The sequence below is a fragment of the Lolium perenne genome, chromosome 6 (assembly GCF_019359855.2).
Source record: "Lolium perenne isolate Kyuss_39 chromosome 6, Kyuss_2.0, whole genome shotgun sequence".
Classification (NCBI taxonomy): Eukaryota; Viridiplantae; Streptophyta; class Magnoliopsida; order Poales; family Poaceae; genus Lolium; species Lolium perenne.
Genome location: NC_067249.2, coordinates 229,402,917 through 229,422,145, shown reverse-complemented (window position 1 = coordinate 229,422,145; position 19,229 = coordinate 229,402,917). Strand labels below are relative to the sequence as shown.

Genomic DNA, 19,229 nt, shown 5'->3' with positions numbered 1-19,229 from the left:
TGCCGCGGCTTGTGCAGCTACATCAGGGCTCCGCGTCCGAAGAACCTTTGACTTACAAGCCAGGGAAGAATGGGCCAGCCTACAACTCATCCTCCAGGAGACCAACCTTGAACCTAGAGTTGACAATATCGTCTGGAACCTCAACCCCACGGGCTGTTATTCGGTGTCATCCATGTATAAGAAGCTGTCCAAGGGAGCGTCAGTTGCACACCCAAGGGATGTGTGGGCAGCCAAACTCCCTCTTAAGATTTGTATTTTTACTTGGCAGCTTATCCTAGATCGCCTTCTCTCTAGTCAATTAGTGGCATCCAGATTTAGCCTGGCAGCTGGGAGATGTGCCCTTTGTGATGCGCCGGAAGATGCCAACCATATCTTCTTTACTTGTTTGTTGTCTAGGTTTATGTGGAGTGTGGTGAGACAACTCCTCGAATGTCGTTGGTCTCCCACCTCTTTTGCTCAGTTCTTTGCCATTGTTTCGAGTTTTTCGGGTCGTCCGCGTCGACTTATTTGGACTTTATTTCCGGCTCAAAGTTGGGCGCTTTGGCATGTTCGCAACAAGCACGTTTTTGAATCTAGGGTGATCTCTAAACCTGCTAACCTGTTATATAAAACCATTGTGATTCTGCAGCAGTGAACGCCCCTCGCAAGGCACAAGACAAAGCAAACCTGTCAGAAATGACAAGACATCTAAGACTTATGCACGCGGGAATGGTGGAAAATGACCAATAAGGATCCCTGATGGCGCATGCGACTTCATCCTCAAGACAGTGTTCTTCTCCTCGAGCGCGTCTGGGCCGCTCTTGCTCCTCTTTATGTGATGCTTTTATCTTGGCTAAGCTGTATGCCGCAGCATTGTAACCCTACTCTGTTTCGAACCTTAAGGGCTTTATTAATTTAAAGTCGGGCACTAGATGCCTTTTATCTAAAAAAGGGTACTTAGAAAAATATACAGATTTTTGTTGAAACACCGGTGCTTATTTATACTAGACAGATGTCGAACTAGACACCTCCCCTATACAAATAATTATCGGTGCTTATGAAAATGCTTGCCTCTAGCATTGTTTTGCTCACAGCTCGTCCAAAAATGCGTCCATAAATTCATTCATGCTGCAATTATGACTTGCACAATAGGTATGACAAGAAAGTTGTTATGGTCAAAGAAAAATAACTGAAAGTTGTTTGTTTGTTAGGTGTGTACAGATGACAAGAACACTGGATCTAAAATGTGTGATAAATTGGCAGTAGAGCTGTATATATAGGTGTTTCCTTGTTTAGGAGAAGGTGTTCTATGTTAGTCATGGAGACAGACATCGATGGATTAATCTCCATAGCTCTTCATCGTAGCATTAGTACTCAAATTTAAGATTTTGGAGTGAAGCAAAATAGAAGTTCATGGTTCTTCCAGCGCCTACACCTTCCTCGTCACGGAGTGGCACCACCCCCCAAATCACCTGCCGGGAAAACAAAAGTTTCAACATCGCCGCCTAAAAGCCATGGGACGCCGCAGCTTCTCGACGACGTGGCTCGTCCTCTTCGTGGGCTTTCTCGCCGTTTCCCTGGCCCCGTCGTGCGCGGCGGCGGAGATCAAGACCAGAGCGACGGAGTGGAGCTTCCGCCTCCTCCTTCTCAGCGGCGTCACCGGTGCCGAGAGCCTGGCCTTCGACGCGCGCGGCCAAGGGCCCTACGCCGGCATCTCGATCCGACGGCCCCGTCCCTCAAGTGGGGCGGCAGCGCCGTCGGCTGGACCACCTTCGCCCACCACGCCAACTACAGGAAGCTCCCACTGTGCACCACGCCCGTTGCACCGTCGGAGGAGACGGAGAGCCTGTGCGGCCGACCGCTGGGCCTTGTCTTCCACCGCAGTTCTGGCGACCTCTACATCGCCGACGCGTACAAGGGGCTTGGCCCCGACGGTGGCGAGGCCGAGGTGCTCGCCATAGGAGTCGACGGCGTTCCGTTCAACTTCGTCAACGGCATGGACGTCGACCAGGCTACCGGTGATGTTTACTTCACCGATATGGGAGAATTGGTTATTTACCCAAAACTTCAGCAGCCTTGGATCATCTACCCAAAGTTCATTGTACATTGGTAAAATAACCAGCAAGGACTTGAGAGTAAAAAAAGAACTACATCAGGACCCTAATTAGACTAGCCATTAAACGTACTCCTAGATTGGATCAAAACCACTTCAGACGTACGTAAGGCTAGAAAAGTTCGCACCTGACGCTCTTGCTCTGCTCCATCCTCCATAAATATAATCTACAAGGACAATCTGACTAGCTATCTACCTAAAGAAATTGTTTAGCTGGATGCTCCTTCGAGCCGAGATCGATTGGACATTGATTAACTAGCATGGATTTTGGTGGGCACGGTGCTTGTGCAAACTCAATGTTCTCACGAATTTAAAAGCTAGTTCTTCTGTGATGGCTGGCATGCCCATCCGTTCTGACGATGAATGGAAAATAGATTGCGACATAAATTTAAAAACTGAACGACAGGATTGCAGCAAAGAAGAATATGTGCACTAAATATATATGACCAAACGAAGGTTTTCACCATGGATTGCATTCATAGGCATATATGTATAGAGAAATCTGTAGTAACAAGTTCACCAAAAAACGAAAATAAATTAAGTTGGGAGAAGTGTACATCACAAAAAAAATTAAATATAGTCAAGTTCACACATCAGAAAACAATCGAAGAACAAGGAGTTCTAATTTATTCTCCTCTTCTTCGTAGGAGTAATCTTCTTGGCAGTTTGTGTCTTTGCTTTTGTTGGAGTTCTTGCTGGAGAGGTTGTGGACGGTAGCTGGGATCCCCCATCTCCGAAAAGAGCGGATTGGCTTCAAACATCAGGAAGATGTCACAAATAATGCGAAGGCTACGTAAAATATGAGTTAGCAAATGCAATATATCACCTCCTTGTAACACGTCCAGGGCTTATTGATGGCTGACCAGGGGTATGCATCCTCATAGGTGTAGAAGGACTATGTGCAGATTGGCTATAAAAGTGGGATAAGATGTCACAAAATACATGCTTAAAATGAAATGATAAGATGTCACAAACCCTTGCAAGCATCTGTGCACACGGCCAGTAGAGGGGGGTCACCTATTGCCCTTTTGAGTTGGCTCATAAACCATGTCCAATTTTCAGTAGTTTCTGCATCAAAAAATCCGAACGCTATTGGAAACATCCAATTATGTCCATCCAAAGCTGTAGCCACAGCTAGTTGCCCATTCCACTTGCCATTTAAATGTGTCGAATCTATGCTTATGTATGGTCTGCATCCACTCAAAAATCCGTCAATGCAAGGCTTGAGTGCAACAAAGAATCTACTGAAATGTACTTCTCCATCGACATCTTTAGTGTCAATCTCAACAATACTTCCTGGAGACCTTAGCTCAATCTCAGCATTCAAACTATAAAGCGATTGAAAGCTTTCTTCCCAAGTACCATAGAGGTTAGTCATTGCTCTTTCTCTCGCCTTCCATACTGTCCAATATTTAAGTGTGATACCGAAGTCCTCTTCCAACTTCTCCTGTAGATCTGCGGCGCTTGTTTCAGGCTTCTTCCTCAATATAGGCAGTGCCCTATCAGCGATCCAACTTTGTGATGCCATACTAGATGGTTTCCTACTGCTAGTAAGACAATAGTGATCAGGCCCTACGGTAGTCACCTGCAAATATAAGTACACGCAAATAGTAAGAGACGGTCAGTACACGTAATAACAAATGATAAAGAGATCAATCAAATCCGGAGTAAAGAGATCAATTAAAAAGGCCATTAGTAGCAACTGGGTTAGTACCATGATAGCACCCTCGTGTTGCACTTTTTTAGCCTTAATCCTCCACTTGCATCCTTCAGCTTTACAAATTCCCTCAAACCTTTCCGGTTCAGATCTTAGAGTTCCTATGTCAAACTCCCGTGTAATTGCATATTGTTTTACTGCCACTCTAAATACCTCCATGGAAGGGAAGGTGCTTCCTTCCTCCATAGTTGGGTTATCCATGTCATAATCCATGTTCTCCTCCTCAGATACATGATCATCAACTGGGATGGCTGCACCTTCAGTGTCAACATCTTCATAATTCGTGTTGCCTGCAACATCAATATTAGTGCCATCAACACTTATATCATTTAATGAAGTGGCTTCCATTGGTCGCTCATCCTCGTCCCTCAAACCAAGAAAAGCGAACAAATGATCCTCGGCGACGGGAACATAAAATCCAGCATCCTCTTCTTCTTCAATGACAAGACTTGACCAGTCCACAGTCCCAAAGCCTGTTGTCGGTGCATTAGCATCATTGTCTTCAATATTGTCGTTAGCGTCTGACATGTCCTACGCAGCACAAAAGATTTTTTAAAATGAACGAATTAATGCATCTCGACTCTATGATATGTGTGTCAAAAAAGGCGTGATATTTGAAGACTGACTGTCGTTTTCTATGCCGACAGTACATATGATCCTTATACATATTAATAAAAAGCAAAGTCCTGAATTAGATCTTCATTTATGTGCGTGTGGGCTGGGTTTTACATGCGTGCATGAGCTACAACTAATCACAAGCTAGCAAGTATATGGCTTTCATAAGGCTGCAATCAATATGAATCAGTTCATCAACTACCTCGAACTGAAGATACTAATCAAGTGCGCTGGTCCGGCCGTACAACAGCATTAGAAATAGGAGAAGTATAGGATGCAATCAGAGACATACAGGTTCACGGCGGCGGGACGCAACAGTCAAGGCACACGGTGGCGGGATGTACAGGCGGACAGCGACAACAGCGGTGATCACGAGCGGACGATGTTGTTGAAGGTCGACGGCGTCGGGACGGTTGCGAGACGTCAGCGGCCGAGGTGATCGGTCCGCCGCCGCGAACGACGCTGACTCGAGGCGCACGTATGCGGTATGCTGAACTGCTGGGTTTCGATCTGTTTGATCCTATTCTTACGTGAATCGTGACCACCTCTAGTTAGGGTCCTTCTGTAATTGTTATTTTGCTTTGAAGTACTTGCTGGCACTAGTAGAAAACAGGGCTAATGTCGCGGGTCGTATGACCCTTTTGTCGCGGGCGGCCAGCCGCGACAAGGGAGGCGCGACAAAAGGTCCCCCTTTTGTCGCGGGTCGCTTACGACCCGCGACATAAGGTCCACCACGTGGCAGCCATGGGGCGCGCAGGGGACAGGCCCTTTTGTCGCGGGCGGTATTACCACCCGCGTCAAAAGGCCCTCTACGTGGCAGGCGCACAACGCTGCTGCTTTAGGGTTTGAGGGGTGCAGCACCCCCCCTCCCGCCACCGACCGCCTGTTATTTTATTTTTTTCATTCGAAAATAAAAGTTGCATATATTCGTACGCTACTAGAAGTGGTACACGTTCATTCATTATATATATATAGATCGATCAAATAAATATTGGAAGCAAAAGTTGATTCCCCTTACATGTAGATTTCCCTTACGTATATATATACATTTAGCTCACGATCGATAAGCGGTACTAACGACCGTCTATTTGGAGGTAGAGCATCTATTTGGACTAAACAAGCCTTTGTTGTTTAGTACTTCTTTAACCAAAAGTCCCGCCAGTTCCTCCGCAATTCCTAGTAGGTGTTCCTTTGGTTGGAGTCTATCCCGCATGTAGTCGACCTATATACGAAAATAAGATGAGTATGACTATATCAATCTTGATAACGAAATGTTGACGATAATAAATAAAGTTGTGAATGTTATTGCTTACGTTGAATTTATTGTTGTTCTGCTTCTCAGTGGTTAACATGCGAATGGACTCGCAAACGTAGTATCCACATAGATTCGTCCCTTGTGGCTGCTGAGGGCACGGTACAGGAGTAAATGTTAGCTTCTCCGCCTGTGTACTCTGCTTATGATGGTTCTTGAAAGCTATCCAAGCCCTGCCAGGCAAAAGAATGATTGAATGAGTGGATAATTAATTGATATCTCACGAAAGATATAGCGCGGCGATGAAGGAAATTACACTTGGAGCAACTTCTGCAAGTCGCGGAACCCGTCCACGCCTCTACTCAGTGGGTCTCTTACTTCAACTATTCCCTTATCAGCTTTAATGTCTAGTAGAATCCAGTGGAAGCTGCACATGTTATGTATATACGTCAGGAATTACACTTAACATCGAGTAAGAAAAATTGAATGTGCATAAAAGATCATTAAGACTCTCACTCGTAGTTGTAAGGAAACAATATTGAATCACAGAAATATTGCTCCCCCAAAAACCTTAGTAGGTTTCCCCCCGTATCTTCGCGGTTATGCTTTACCATTTGAACATTTACTTTATCTGGGTCAACAAACCCAATATTGATAATATTGTTACTTTTGCATTCACTGATCTTCAGTCTGCATAAGAGAACACATAAGATATAATGAGTATATGCAATGAAAACGAACATGAACTGAATGAAAATGAACTTATATGTAGTTAACAACTTACAAGCAATAGCAACTCATGAGAGATTTGTCGAGGGCTTCTAAATTGAATAACTGCAAGAGTTCATTTATCTCAATATGGATCTCCTCCTTTCGGTAGTAATATTCAAATGGTATATCCGCCACGATGTACCTTATGTTCTCCTTGCATGCATCAAGGTACCACTGATGCAAATTCCGCATATGTGTTGGCAGTTTATGCAGCTGCTCTCTGCTGACCAAGTCGGCCCCGTAGACAAATTTAGGAGCTATATCAGCAGTGGGTAGTGCAGCATCTGCTGCAGACAGCAATTCCTCCACGGTAACTGAACAGGCAGCCGCTAGCCTTGCAGCTTCTTCCAACACGAAACCACCATGTTCCTGGTACACCTTGGGAACATTAAGCACTTTGAGTGCTGGGATCGATTGTTTGGGCTGATCTCCGAGCAGGGGAACTTCCTTTCTTTTTTTTGCCTTCTGTCATTTGCTTGGCCTTTTTGGGTGCACTTGTTGAACTTGACTTCTTCTCGGCTGCACTTCTAGCTGATGATTTGCTCGTGCTAGCAATATCCTTCTTCTTAGCCTTGTCATCCTTGTTCTTCTTAGCCTTTTCATTCTGCTTCTTGCCATCAATTACCCTCGCAAGGTGGCGTGTATAGTCATCCTTCTTCTCGTGTAAGTCATATTGCGATGGTGTGTTCAGAAAAGAAGTAGCATATGCTTTTTGCTTCTCGGTGTATGGCTCTGGCGCTGGAGGTTTTGGCTTATGAAAAAACTCATAGTTGTATTTCGCAACAATGGCCTCATTTTCCTCGACAGTACGATCGTAAGGACGGGGGGAGGAACCTTTGGTACTTTTGGGAGGGGCGACATCTTGCGGACAGGACTCTTGAAACGCTTCCGGTAGGGTGCATTCCGAGTCTTAGTGGGTGGAGGCGGCGGCGCTGGAGATGGAGATGGACTACAGATGTCGTGGTCGACGTCGTACCCATGGGGTGATGGTGGCGACATGTGATCAGTAGGAGGAGGTGATGGTGGTCTGCGATCATCTGGAGGAGGTGATGGTGACCTGGGACGACTGGTACTAGGGGCTACCCAGCCTGGCAGCCTGATGTTCTTCTTTTCCCAGAGAATGGTTTCTCCCAGCACCTTGATACGTCTCCGACGTATCGATAATTTCTTATGTTCCATGCCACCTTATTGATGATATCTACATGTTTTATACACATTATATGTCATATTTATGCGTTTTCCGGAACTAACCTATTGACGAGATGCCGAAGTGCCAGTTCCTGTTTTCTGCTGTTTTTGGTTTCAGAAATCCTAGTAAGGAAATATTCTCGGAATTGGACGAAATCAACGCCTAGAGTCTTATAATTGGACGAAGCTTCCAGAACACCCGAGAGCCGCCAGAGGGGAGCCCTGGGGGCCCCACACAACACCCTGGCGCGGCCAGAGAGGGGGCCGCACCGCCCTAGTGTGTGGGCCCACCAGCCCCCCTCCGAGGCTGCCCTTCCGCCTACTTAAGGTCTCCGTCGCGAAAACCCTACCACGTTCGACGAAACCAGAGAAAACCTTCCAGAGCCGCCGCCATCGCGAAGCCAAGATGCGGGGACAGAGTCTACGTTCCGGCACGCCGCCGGGACGGGGAAGTGCCCCCAGAAGGCTTCTCCATCAACACCGCCGCCATCTTCATCAACGCTGCTGTCTCCCATGAGGAGGGAGTAGTTCTCCATCGAGGCTCGGGGCTGTACCGGTAGCTATGTGGTTCATCTCTCTCCTATGTACTTCAATACAATAATCTCATGAGCTGCCTTACATGATTGAGATTCATATGATGATGCTTGTAATCTAGATGTCATTATGCTAGTCAAGTGGATTTTACTTATGTGATCTCCGGAGACTCCTTGTCCCACGTGTGTAAAGGTGACAGTGTGTGCACCGTGTGGGTCTCTTAGGCTATATTTCACAGAATACTTATTCGCTGTTATGAATGGCATACTGAAGTGCTTATTTATATCCCTTTATGATTGCAATGTGTTTTGTATCACAATTTATCTGTGTGCTACTCTAGTGATGTTATTAAAGTAGTTTATTCCTCCTACACGGTGTAATGGTGACAGTGTGTGCATCGTGTAGTACTTGGCGTAGGCTATGATTGTGATCTCTTGTAGATTATGAAGTTAACTATTGCTATGATAGTATTGATGTGATCTATTCCTCCTTTCGTAGTGTGAAGGTGACAGTGTGCATGCTATGTTAGTACTTGGTTTGGTTATGTTGATCTGTTATGCACTCTAAGGTTATTTAAATATGAACATTGAATATTGTGGAGCTTGTTAACTCCGGCATTGAGGGTTCGTGTAATCCTACACAGTTAGTGGTGTTCATCATCCAACAAGAGGGTGTAGAGTCTAGCATCTATCTATTTATTCTGTTATGTGATCAATGTTGAGAGTGTCCACTAGTGAAAGTATGATCCCTAGGCCTTGTTCCTAAATATCGCTATCGCTTGCTTGTTTACTATTACATTTACATGTTTACTTCTGCAATATTACTACCATCAATCGCACGCCGACAAGCACTTTTACGCGCCGTACATCTGCTCATATTCATTCATACCACTTGTATTTCACTATCTCTTCGCCGAACTAGTGCACCTATTAGGTGTGTTGGGGACACAAGAGACTTCTTGCTTTGTGGTTGCAGGGTTGCATGAGAGGGATATCTTTGACCTCTTCCTCCCTGAGTTCGATAAACCTTGGGTGATCCACTTAAGGGAAACTTGCTGCTGTTCTACAAACCTCTGCTCTTGGAGGCCCAACACTGTCTACAAGAATAGAAGCACCGGTAGACATCAAGCTATTTTCTGGCGCCGTTGCCGGGGAGGAAAGGTAAAAGGCACTCATACTCCGGTCCCAGGTAACTAAGTACTTTTCTGTTGCCGTTGTGTGTGTGCTCGAAGCTATTTCCTTTAGATCCTGCAATTGCATCTTTTTGTTTCTTGTTTTACACTAGTAAGGCTTAATGGAAGACAACAACAAAATGAGAGATCTTTATGAACTTTATCTTGAATTAGGACATGATGTGTTTGAAGAGAAAATTAAAAAACCCATGGAACTTATGCATGCTAATGGGAATGTTATTAGTATGAATGCTTTGAACACCATTGTTGCTAATGCTATGGAAGAATTTAAGCTTGGGGAGGTTGGCTTTGATGATCATGATATTTTTAGTCCCCCAAGCATTGAGGAGAAAATTTACTTTGATGATACTATGCCTCCTATATTTGATGATGAGAATAATACTGATAGCTACTTTGTTGAATTTGCTCCCACTACAACTAATAAAATTGATTATGCTTATGTGGAGAGTAATGATACTTTTATGCATGTGAATAAGAATGCTTTATGTGATACTTATATTGTTGAGTTTGTTCATGATGCCTCTGAAAATTATTATGAGAGAGGAAAATATGGTTGTAGAAATTTTCATGTTACTAAAACACCTCTCTATATGCTGAAATTTTTGAAGCTACACTTGTTCTATCTTCCTATGCTTGTTACTTTTTTCTTCATGAACTTGTTTATTTACAAGATTCCTATGCATAGGAAGCATGTTAGACTTAAATTTGTTTTGAATTTGCCTCTTGATGCTCTCTTTTGCTTCAACTACTATTTCTTGCGAGTGCATCATTAAAACTGCTGAGCCCATCTTAATGGCTATAAAGAAAGCACTTCTTGGGAGATAACCCATGTGTTTATTTTACTACAGAAACTTTTGTTTTGTTGAGTCTTGGAAGTTGTTTACTACTGTAGCAACCTCTCCTTATCATGTTTTTGTGCCAAGTAAAGTCTCTATGGTAAAGTTGATGCTAGATTTGGATTGCTGCGCAGAAACAGCATTGCTGTCTGTCACGAATTCGCGCAGAAGTCTCTATAAAAAAATCAAAAAAATCTGCAAATTTACGTGTGTGATCCTCAGATATGTACGCAACTTTCATTAGTTTTGAGTTTTTCCGTTTGAGCAATTTAAGTGCCCCTTCCAGGTTCGTCTTTACGGACTGTTCTGTTTTTGACAGATTCTGCCTTTTATTTCGCATTGCCGCTTTTGTTAAGTTGAATGAGTTTCTTTGTTCCATTAACTTTCAGAAGTTTTGTGCAATGTCCAGAAATGTTAAGAATGATTGTGTCACCTCTGAACATGTGAATTTTTGATTGTGCACTAACCCTCTAATGAGTTTGCTTAAAGTTTGGTGTGGAGGAAGTTTTCAAGGGTCAAGAGAGGAGGATGATATACTATGATCAAGAAGAGTGAAAAGTCTAAGCTTGGGGATGCCCCGGTGGTTCACCCCTGCATATTTTAAGAAGACTCAAGCGTCTAAGCTTGGGGATGCCCAAGGCATCCCCTTCTTCATCGACAACATTATCAGGTTCCTCCCCTGAAACTATATTTTTATTCCATCACATCTTATGTGCTTTGCTTGGAGCGTCGGTTTGTTTTTGTTTTTGTTTTTGTTTGAATAAAATGGATCCTAGCATTCATTGTGTGGGAGAGAGACACGCTCCGCTGTTGCATATGGACAAATATGTCCTTAGGCTTTACTCATAGTATTCATGGCGAAGGTTGAATCTTCTTCGTTAAATTGTTATATGATTGGAATCGGGAAATGCTACATGTAATGATTCTAAAATGTCTTGAATAATTTGATACCTGGCAATTATTGTGCTCATGTTTAAGCTCTTGCATCATATACTTTGCACCCATTAATGAAGAAACACATAGAGCTTGCTAAAATTTGGTTTGCATATTTGGTCTCTCTAAAGTCTAGATAATTTCTAGTATTGAGTTTTGAACAACAAGGAAGACGGTGTAGAGTCTTATAATGTTTACAATATGTCTTTTATGTGAGTTTTTCTGCACCGGTTCATCCTTGTGTTTGTTTCAAATAAACCTTGCTAGCCTAAACCTTGTATCGAGAGGGAATACTTCTCATGCATCCAAAATCCTTGAGCCAACCACTATGCCATTTGTGTCCACCATACCTACCTACTACATGGTATTTCTCCGCCATTCCAAAGTAAATTGCTCATGTGCTACCTTTAAACAATTCAAAAGCTATTATCTCTTATTTGTGTCAATGTTTTATAGCTCATGAGGAAGTATGTGGTGTTTTATCTTTCGATCTTGTCATTTATTTCTGACAGACTTTCACAATGGACTAGTGGCTTCATCCGCTTATCCAATAATTTTGCAAAAAGAGCTGGCAATGGGGTTCCCAGCCCCGATTAATTAACTTGCATTAATAATTCTCTTCACATGTTTTGCTCTGATTCATCAGTAAGCAGCTTAATTTTGCAAATAGGCACTCCTCCATGGTATGAGATTGTTGGAAGGCACCCGAGGATTCGGTTAGCCATGGCTTGAGAAAGAAAAGGTTGGGAGGAGTGTCATCTAAAAAATAAAAAGATAGAAACTAAACTAAAGTACATGTGTAAACAAAAGAGAAGAGGGATGATCTACCTTGCTGGTAGAGATAACGTCCTTCATGGGAGCCGCTCTTGAAAGTCTGGTTGATAAGGTAGTTAGAGTACCCATTACCATTCGTTGACAACAACAAACACCTCTCAAAACTTTACTTTTATGCTCTCTATATGATTTCAAAACTTAAAAAGCTCTAGCACATGATTTAATCAATGCTTCCCTCTGCGAAGGGCCTTTCTTTTACTTTTATGTTGAGTCAGTTCACCTATTTCTCTCCACCTCAAGAAGCAAACACTTGTGTGAACTGTGCATTGATTCCTACATACTTGCATATTGCACTTGTTATATTACTTTACATTGACAATATCCATGAGATATACATGTTATAAGTTGAAAGCAACCGCTGAAACTTAATCTTCCTTTATGTTGCTTCAATACCTTTTACTTTGAATTATTGCTTTATGAGTTAACTCGTATGCAAGACTTATTGATGCTTGTATTGAAAGTACTATTCATGAAAAGTCTTTGCTTTATGATTCATTTGTTTACTCATGTCATTACCATTGTTTTGATCGCTGCATTCATTACATATGCTTACAATAGTATGATCAAGGTTATGATGGCATGTCACTCCAGAAATTATCTTTGTTATCGTTTACCTGCTCGGACGAGCGAGAACTAAGCTTGGGGATGCTGATACGTCTCCGACGTATCGATAATTTCTTATGTTCCATGCCACATTATTGATGATATCTACATGTTTTATACACATTATATGTCATATTTATGCGTTTTCCGGAACTAACCTATTGACGAGATGCTGAAGTGCCAGTTCCTGTTTTCTGCTGTTTTTGGTTTCAGAAATCCTAGTAAGGAAATATTCTCGAAATTGGACGAAATCAACGCCCAGAGTCTTATAATTGGACGAAGCTTCCAGAACACCCGAGAGCCGCCAGAGGGGAGCCCTGGGGGCCCCACACAACACCCTGGCGCGGCCAGAGAGGGGCCGCGCCGCCCTAGTGTGTGGGCCCACCAGGCCCCCTCCGAGGCTGCCCTTCCGCCTACTTAAGGTCTCCGTCGCGAAAACCCTACCACGTTCGACGAAACCAGAGAAAACCTTCCAGAGCCGCCGCCATCGCGAAGCCAAGATCTGGGGGACAGGAGTCTCTGTTCCGGCACGCCGCCGGGACGGGGAAGTGCCCCCGGAAGGCTTCTCCATCAACACCACCGCCATCTTCATCAACGCTGCTGTCTCCCATGAGGAGGGAGTAGTTCTCCATCGAGGCTCGGGGCTGTACCGGTAGCTATGTGGTTCATCTCTCTCCTATGTACTTCAATACAATAATCTCATGAGCTGCCTTACATGATTGAGATTCATATGATGATGCTTGTAATCTAGATGTCATTATGCTAGTCAAGTGGATTTTACTTATGTGATCTCCGGAGACTCCTTGTCCCACGTGTGTAAAGGTGACAGTGTGTGCACCGTGTGGGTCTCTTAGGCTATATTTCACAGAATACTTATTCGCTGTTATGAATGGCATAGTGAAGTGCTTATTTATATCCCTTTATGATTGCAATGTGTTTTGTATCACAATTTATCTGTGTGCTACTCTAGTGATGTTATTAAAGTAGTTTATTCCTCCTGCACGGTGTAATGGTGACAGTGTGTGCATCGTGTAGTACTTGGCGTAGGCTATGATTGTGATCTCTTGTAGATTATGAAGTTAACTATTGCTATGATAGTATTGATGTGATCTATTCCTCCTTTCGTAGTGTGAAGGTGACAGTGTGCATGCTATGTTAGTACTTGGTTTGGTTATGTTGATCTGTTATGCACTCTAAGGTTATTTAAATATGAACATTGAATATTGTGGAGCTTGTTAACTCCGGCATTGAGGGTTCGTGTAATCCTACTGATTAGTGGTGTTCATCATCCAACAAGAGGGTGTAGAGTCTAGCATCTATCTATTTATTCTGTTATGTGATCAATGTTGAGAGTGTCCACTAGTGAAAGTATGATCCCTAGGCCTTGTTCCTAAATACTGCTATCGCTGCTTGTTTACTGTTCTATTACATGTTTACTTCCTGCAATATTACTACCATCAACTGCACGCCAGCTAGCACTTTTCTGGCGCCGTACTACTGCTCATATTCATTCATACCACTTGTATTTCACTATCTCTTCGCCGAACTAGTGCACCTATTAGGTGTGTTGGGGACACAAGAGACTTCTTGCTTTGTGGTTGCAGGGTTGCATGAGAGGGATATCTTTGACCTCTTCCTCCCTGAGTTCGATAAACCTTGGGTGATCCACTTAAGGGAAACTTGTTGCTGTTCTACAAACCTCTGCTCTTGGAGGCCCAACACTGTCTACAAGAATAGAAGCACCGGTAGACATCACACCTCTCTGAGTGTAACCCCCCCATCACCTCCAGGGAACTGGAGCTCCAATGTCTCCCACGACGGTACAACTGAATCCACCCCGACACGAGCATAGCCAGCTGGAATCTCATTGCCATGCCATGTTCCCGGCTCACCTTCAGGTCCAAATGCCGGTAAGACATAGCCGACCGCCACCTTAACAGACATGTTCCTGAACACCTCATGGAGATCAGAAGGTGTTTGCTCCTTGATTCCATCCATGGGGTCGCCAGGACCGCCATCTATCATCCGTGTAGGAGGGGCCTCCGAGTCGGCCACGCTGCTGTCTCGTCGCTGAGATATGCCAGCGGAATTATCTGGCTGGCGCTGTCCTTTTAGTTCATTTATCTCCCGCTGCTGCTGCTGAATCTCCCGCTGCTGCTGGTCAAGTCGGCGTTGGAACTCGGACATCCGGTCATTCTGCACCTCCAGCTCGCGTTGTTTAGCTCTCGCTCGGCTTCTATAAGTCTCCGCGTCGGCCGGAAACCCAAGCGACCACGGAACACTAGGGCCGAAGCCTCTTATTCGTCCTCCCTTCTCAGGATTACCGAGGACAAGCGTCAGCAAGTCTTTCTCTCTATCGGGAGCAAACTTTAGTTTTCCCGCCTTTATATCTGTCGTCACGGCAATCCATTTTTCCCTGGGTACCCTAACCCTGCTGTCACTTTCAACAATGTTCCCTGTCTTCATGTCATACTCACAGCCATGCGCGAGGAACCAATTTTGAGCCCTAATGTCCCATCCTTCTCGCGTGGGTTCTGGAGTGATCCCATTCCGCTCCATCTCAGCCTCTTGTGCATCCCACTTAGGCATGGCTACTTCGTAGCCCCCTCGCCCCGTATGATGGTGATATTTCTTTTCGCTTGCATTCTTCTGGTTTTTCTTGGACAGGTTCACAGCCTCCTCTGATTCTTTGTACTTCACAAATTCTTCCCAATTATGCTCCTGCTTCGCTAGATAGTTCTCGAATACTGGAGGCTTCTTCTCGGCCTTATAAGTTGCCCATAACCAGTTCTTATACGCCCGGAAAAGTTCCCCCATCTTCTTAAGAGCCCATTTCTTCACTAGCGCCCTCTGCTTAGCATTCTCAGACTCCGATCCCAAATCTGGCAAAGTGAAATGTGCCATGAGGTCGTCAAAAAGTGTGTCTTTGTACCTATCGGCAACCTGATTTTCGGACACCTTCTTGGTCTTGTTCCATTCTCTAATAGTGATCGGGAGAGAATCCCTAACCAGAACTCCGCACTGATTTTTAAATTTCGTTCTGATAGCTGGGGGTGCCACAGGTTGGCCTTCCGGTGATATAGCTTCAATTCTGAAGTGGTCTTTTTTGGTCAACTTCTTTGCCGGGCCTCGTTTGTAAAACTTATCTTTGGAGGCCTAAGAGAATAAAAATTAATTAATTTATATACATATGTACATATAGAATTCCATTAATGCCTCTATACTAATCGTATACCTCGTCATCACCGGAGCCGTCGGCTTCTCCATCACCGGAGCCGCCGGCTTCTCCATCACCGGAGCCGCCGGCTTCTCCATCACCGGAGTCGCGGTCTTCTCGGTCGGCTTCTGTACCATCGCGGATTAAGTTCGCGAAAATGTCTTCCTGTTCCAAGTCCCGTTCGAATGGATCCATTGTTTCTGCAAAAAAATTAAATCGATAAGTACATGTTCTAACCCTAACCCTAATCAAACACTAACCAAAACCTAACCCTAATCACGTGTTTGCGAGAGGGAGAGGGTGTCGGCGACGCGTGTTTGCCAGAGGGAGAGGGTGTCGGCGACGCGTGTTTACGAGAGGGAGAGGGTGTCGCCGACGCGTGTTCGTGAGAGGGAGAGGGTGTCGGAGACGCGTGTTTACGAGAGGGGTGTCAACGATGGTTGTTTGCAAGAGGGAGAGGGCGGTGTCGGCGTCGGGTATATCTATCTTATCGGAATTGAAAAACTAAATACATACATAAACTAATTAACAAACTAAATACATACATATACTAACTAACTAAATACATAAATATACTAATGAACTAAATACATAAATATACTTAATACATACTAACTAAACCTAAAACTAATTAAAACTATACTAACTAAACCTAAAACTATAATAACTAAATCTAAAACTAAAACTATAGTAACTAACTAAAACTATACTAACTAATTAAACCTAAAACTAAAACTATACTAACTAACTAAACTATACTAATCAATTAACTATATAAAAAAAACAGAAAAATCAAAAAAACAAAAAAAAAGTGGCAGCGGCCAAGCCGCGGCGGCGCTACCTTGCAGCGGCGGAGGCGCGTTAGACGGCGGCGCCGGAGTAGGCAGAGGAGGCGCGCACGCGGCGACGAAGCCCGAGGCGCGCAGAGAGGCCGGAGCGCGCAGCGCGGCGGCGGCCCGAGGTGCGCAGAGGGCGTCGGCCGCGATGGCCCGAGGCGGAGGAGCTGCGCGCGCGGCTGAGGGCGTCGGCGGCGATGGCCCGAGGCGGAGCTTGCGCGCGGCTGAGGGCGTCGGCGGCGGCGGTGGTGAAATCCGGCAGCCTGGCGGCGCTATTTTGGGTTAGGGTTGGCCTGCAGTGTCGCGGGTGGCGGCTCCGCCCGCGACACGAAGTTTATATAGTAGACCCCCTTTTGTCGCGGGTCGTGCCACCACCCGCGACAAAAGGGGGGGTCTTTTGTCGCGGGTCGTGCCACCACCCGCGACAAAAGGGGGTAGGAGCTGATCCGTGGGAACTGCATCCAACGGCTCCAGCCGTTTGAATCCAACGGCCTAGAGCCGTTGGACGCGGATCAGCCCTTTTCCTCTCAGACCCTTTTCTGTTTTCTATTTTAGATTAATAAAACTATTATTTTAATAACTTTTGAATGGTAACTCAAATACAAATGTTTTATACATGAATATTGATCAGAAAAAGCTAATGAACATGAATATGACATCCATATACCTATTTGCATCTCGCATCATATCAAACGTTTCACCGCCGTGCCACACGTGTCGCTTCCCCGTCGACGCCGTCGTGCGACGTGTAGCCACCGCTTCCACGTGCCTCGCCCCGCCGACGCCGGCGTGCGACGTGTGTAGCCGTGGCTTACACGTGCCATGCCCCGCGTGCGCTATATAGAGCGACGAGTGCGGGCGCAACCACACGTCGCCACCGCCTCCGCTCATTCATCTCCGGGATGCCTCCACGTCGTCGAGGGGCGTCCGGTTTCCGTGGCGTTCGAGTGCGTCCGAGCGGTAGGTTCTACGAAGAGATACGCGCCGGTGGCTTCCGCCTCACCCTCGGCACGTACAACACACCGGAGCTGGCGGCGCGCGCTTACGACGGGGCGGCGTGGCGCTTTCGGCGGCCACGACGCGACATGAACTTCCCGGATGTTGAATCAAAAGAGGAGGCGGAGTTCCTCGCGCCACCGTGATACGTCTCCGACGTATCGATAATTTCTTATGTTCCATGCCACATTATTGATGATGTCTACATGTTTTATACACATTATATGTCGTATTTATGCATTTTCCGGCAGTAACCTATTAACGAGATGCCGAAGAGCCAGTTGCTGTTTTCTGCTGTTTTTGGTTTCAGAAATCCTACAAATGAAATATTCTCGGAATTGGACGAAATCAACGCCCAGGGTCCTATTTTTGCACGAAGCTTCCAGAAGACCGAGGGGGAAAGGAAGTGGGGCCACGAGGCGCCGCCACAACAGGGCGGCGCGGCCTGGCCCTTGGCCGCGCGGCCCTGGCGTGTGGGGCCCTCGTGTGGCCCCCCGCGTTGCCCTTCCGCCTACTTAAAGCCTCCGTCGCAAAACCCCCAGTACCGAGAGCCACGATACGGAAAACCTTACTGAGGCGCCGCCGCCGCCAATCCCATCTCGAGGGATTCAGGAGATCGCCTCCGGCACCCTGCCTGAGAGGGGAATCATCTCCCAGAGGACTCTTCACCGCCATGGTCGCCTCCAGAGTGATGAGTGAGTAGTTCACCCCTGGACTATGGGTCCATAGCAGTAGCTAGATGGTCGTCTTCTCCTTATGTGCTTCATTGTTGGATCTTGTGAGCTGCCTAACATGATCAAGATCATCTATCTGTAATGCTATATGTTGTGTTTGTCGGGATCCGATGGATAGAGAATACTATGTTATGTTAATTATCAATCTACTACCTATGTGTTGTTTATGATCTTGCATGCTCTCCGTTATTAGTAGAGGCTCTGGCCAAGTTTTTACTCTTAACTCCAAGAGGGAGTATTTATGCTCGATAGTGGGTTCATGCCTCCATTAAATGCAGGACGGTGTGAGAAAGTTCTAAGGTTGTGGATGTGCTGTTGCCACTAGGGATAAAACATTGATGCTATGTCCGAGGATGTAGTTATTGATTACATTACGCACCATACTTAATGCAATTGTCTGTTGTTTTGCAACTTAATACTGGAAGGGGTTCGGATGATAACCTGAAGGTGGACTTTTTAGGCATAGATGCATGCTGGATAGCGGTCTATGTACTTTGTCGTAATGCCCAATTAAATCTCACAATACTTATCATATCATGTATGTGCATTGTCATGCCCTCTTTATTTGTCAATTGCCCGACTGTAATTTGTTCACCCAACATGCTATTTATCTTATGGGAGAGACACCTCTAGTGAACTGTGGACCCCGGTCCTATTCTTTACATCGCATACAATCTACTGCAATTGTTCTTTCTTGTTTTACGCAAACAATCATCTTCCACACAATACGGTTAATCCTTTGTTACAGCAAGCCGGTGAGATTGACAACCTCACTGTTTCGTTGGGGCAAAGTACTTTGGTTGTGTTGTGCAGGTTCCACGTTGGCGCCGGAATCACTGGTGTTGCGCCGCACTACATCCCTCCGCCATCAACCTTCAA

General features: G+C 45.3%; 1 pseudogene; it reads left to right on the top strand.

Annotated features, from left to right (window-relative positions):
• Positions 1-1,493: 1,493 nt before the first annotated feature.
• Positions 1,494-19,229, top strand: part of LOC127305932 (protein STRICTOSIDINE SYNTHASE-LIKE 10-like) — a 28,156-nt pseudogene continuing 10,420 nt past the window's right edge.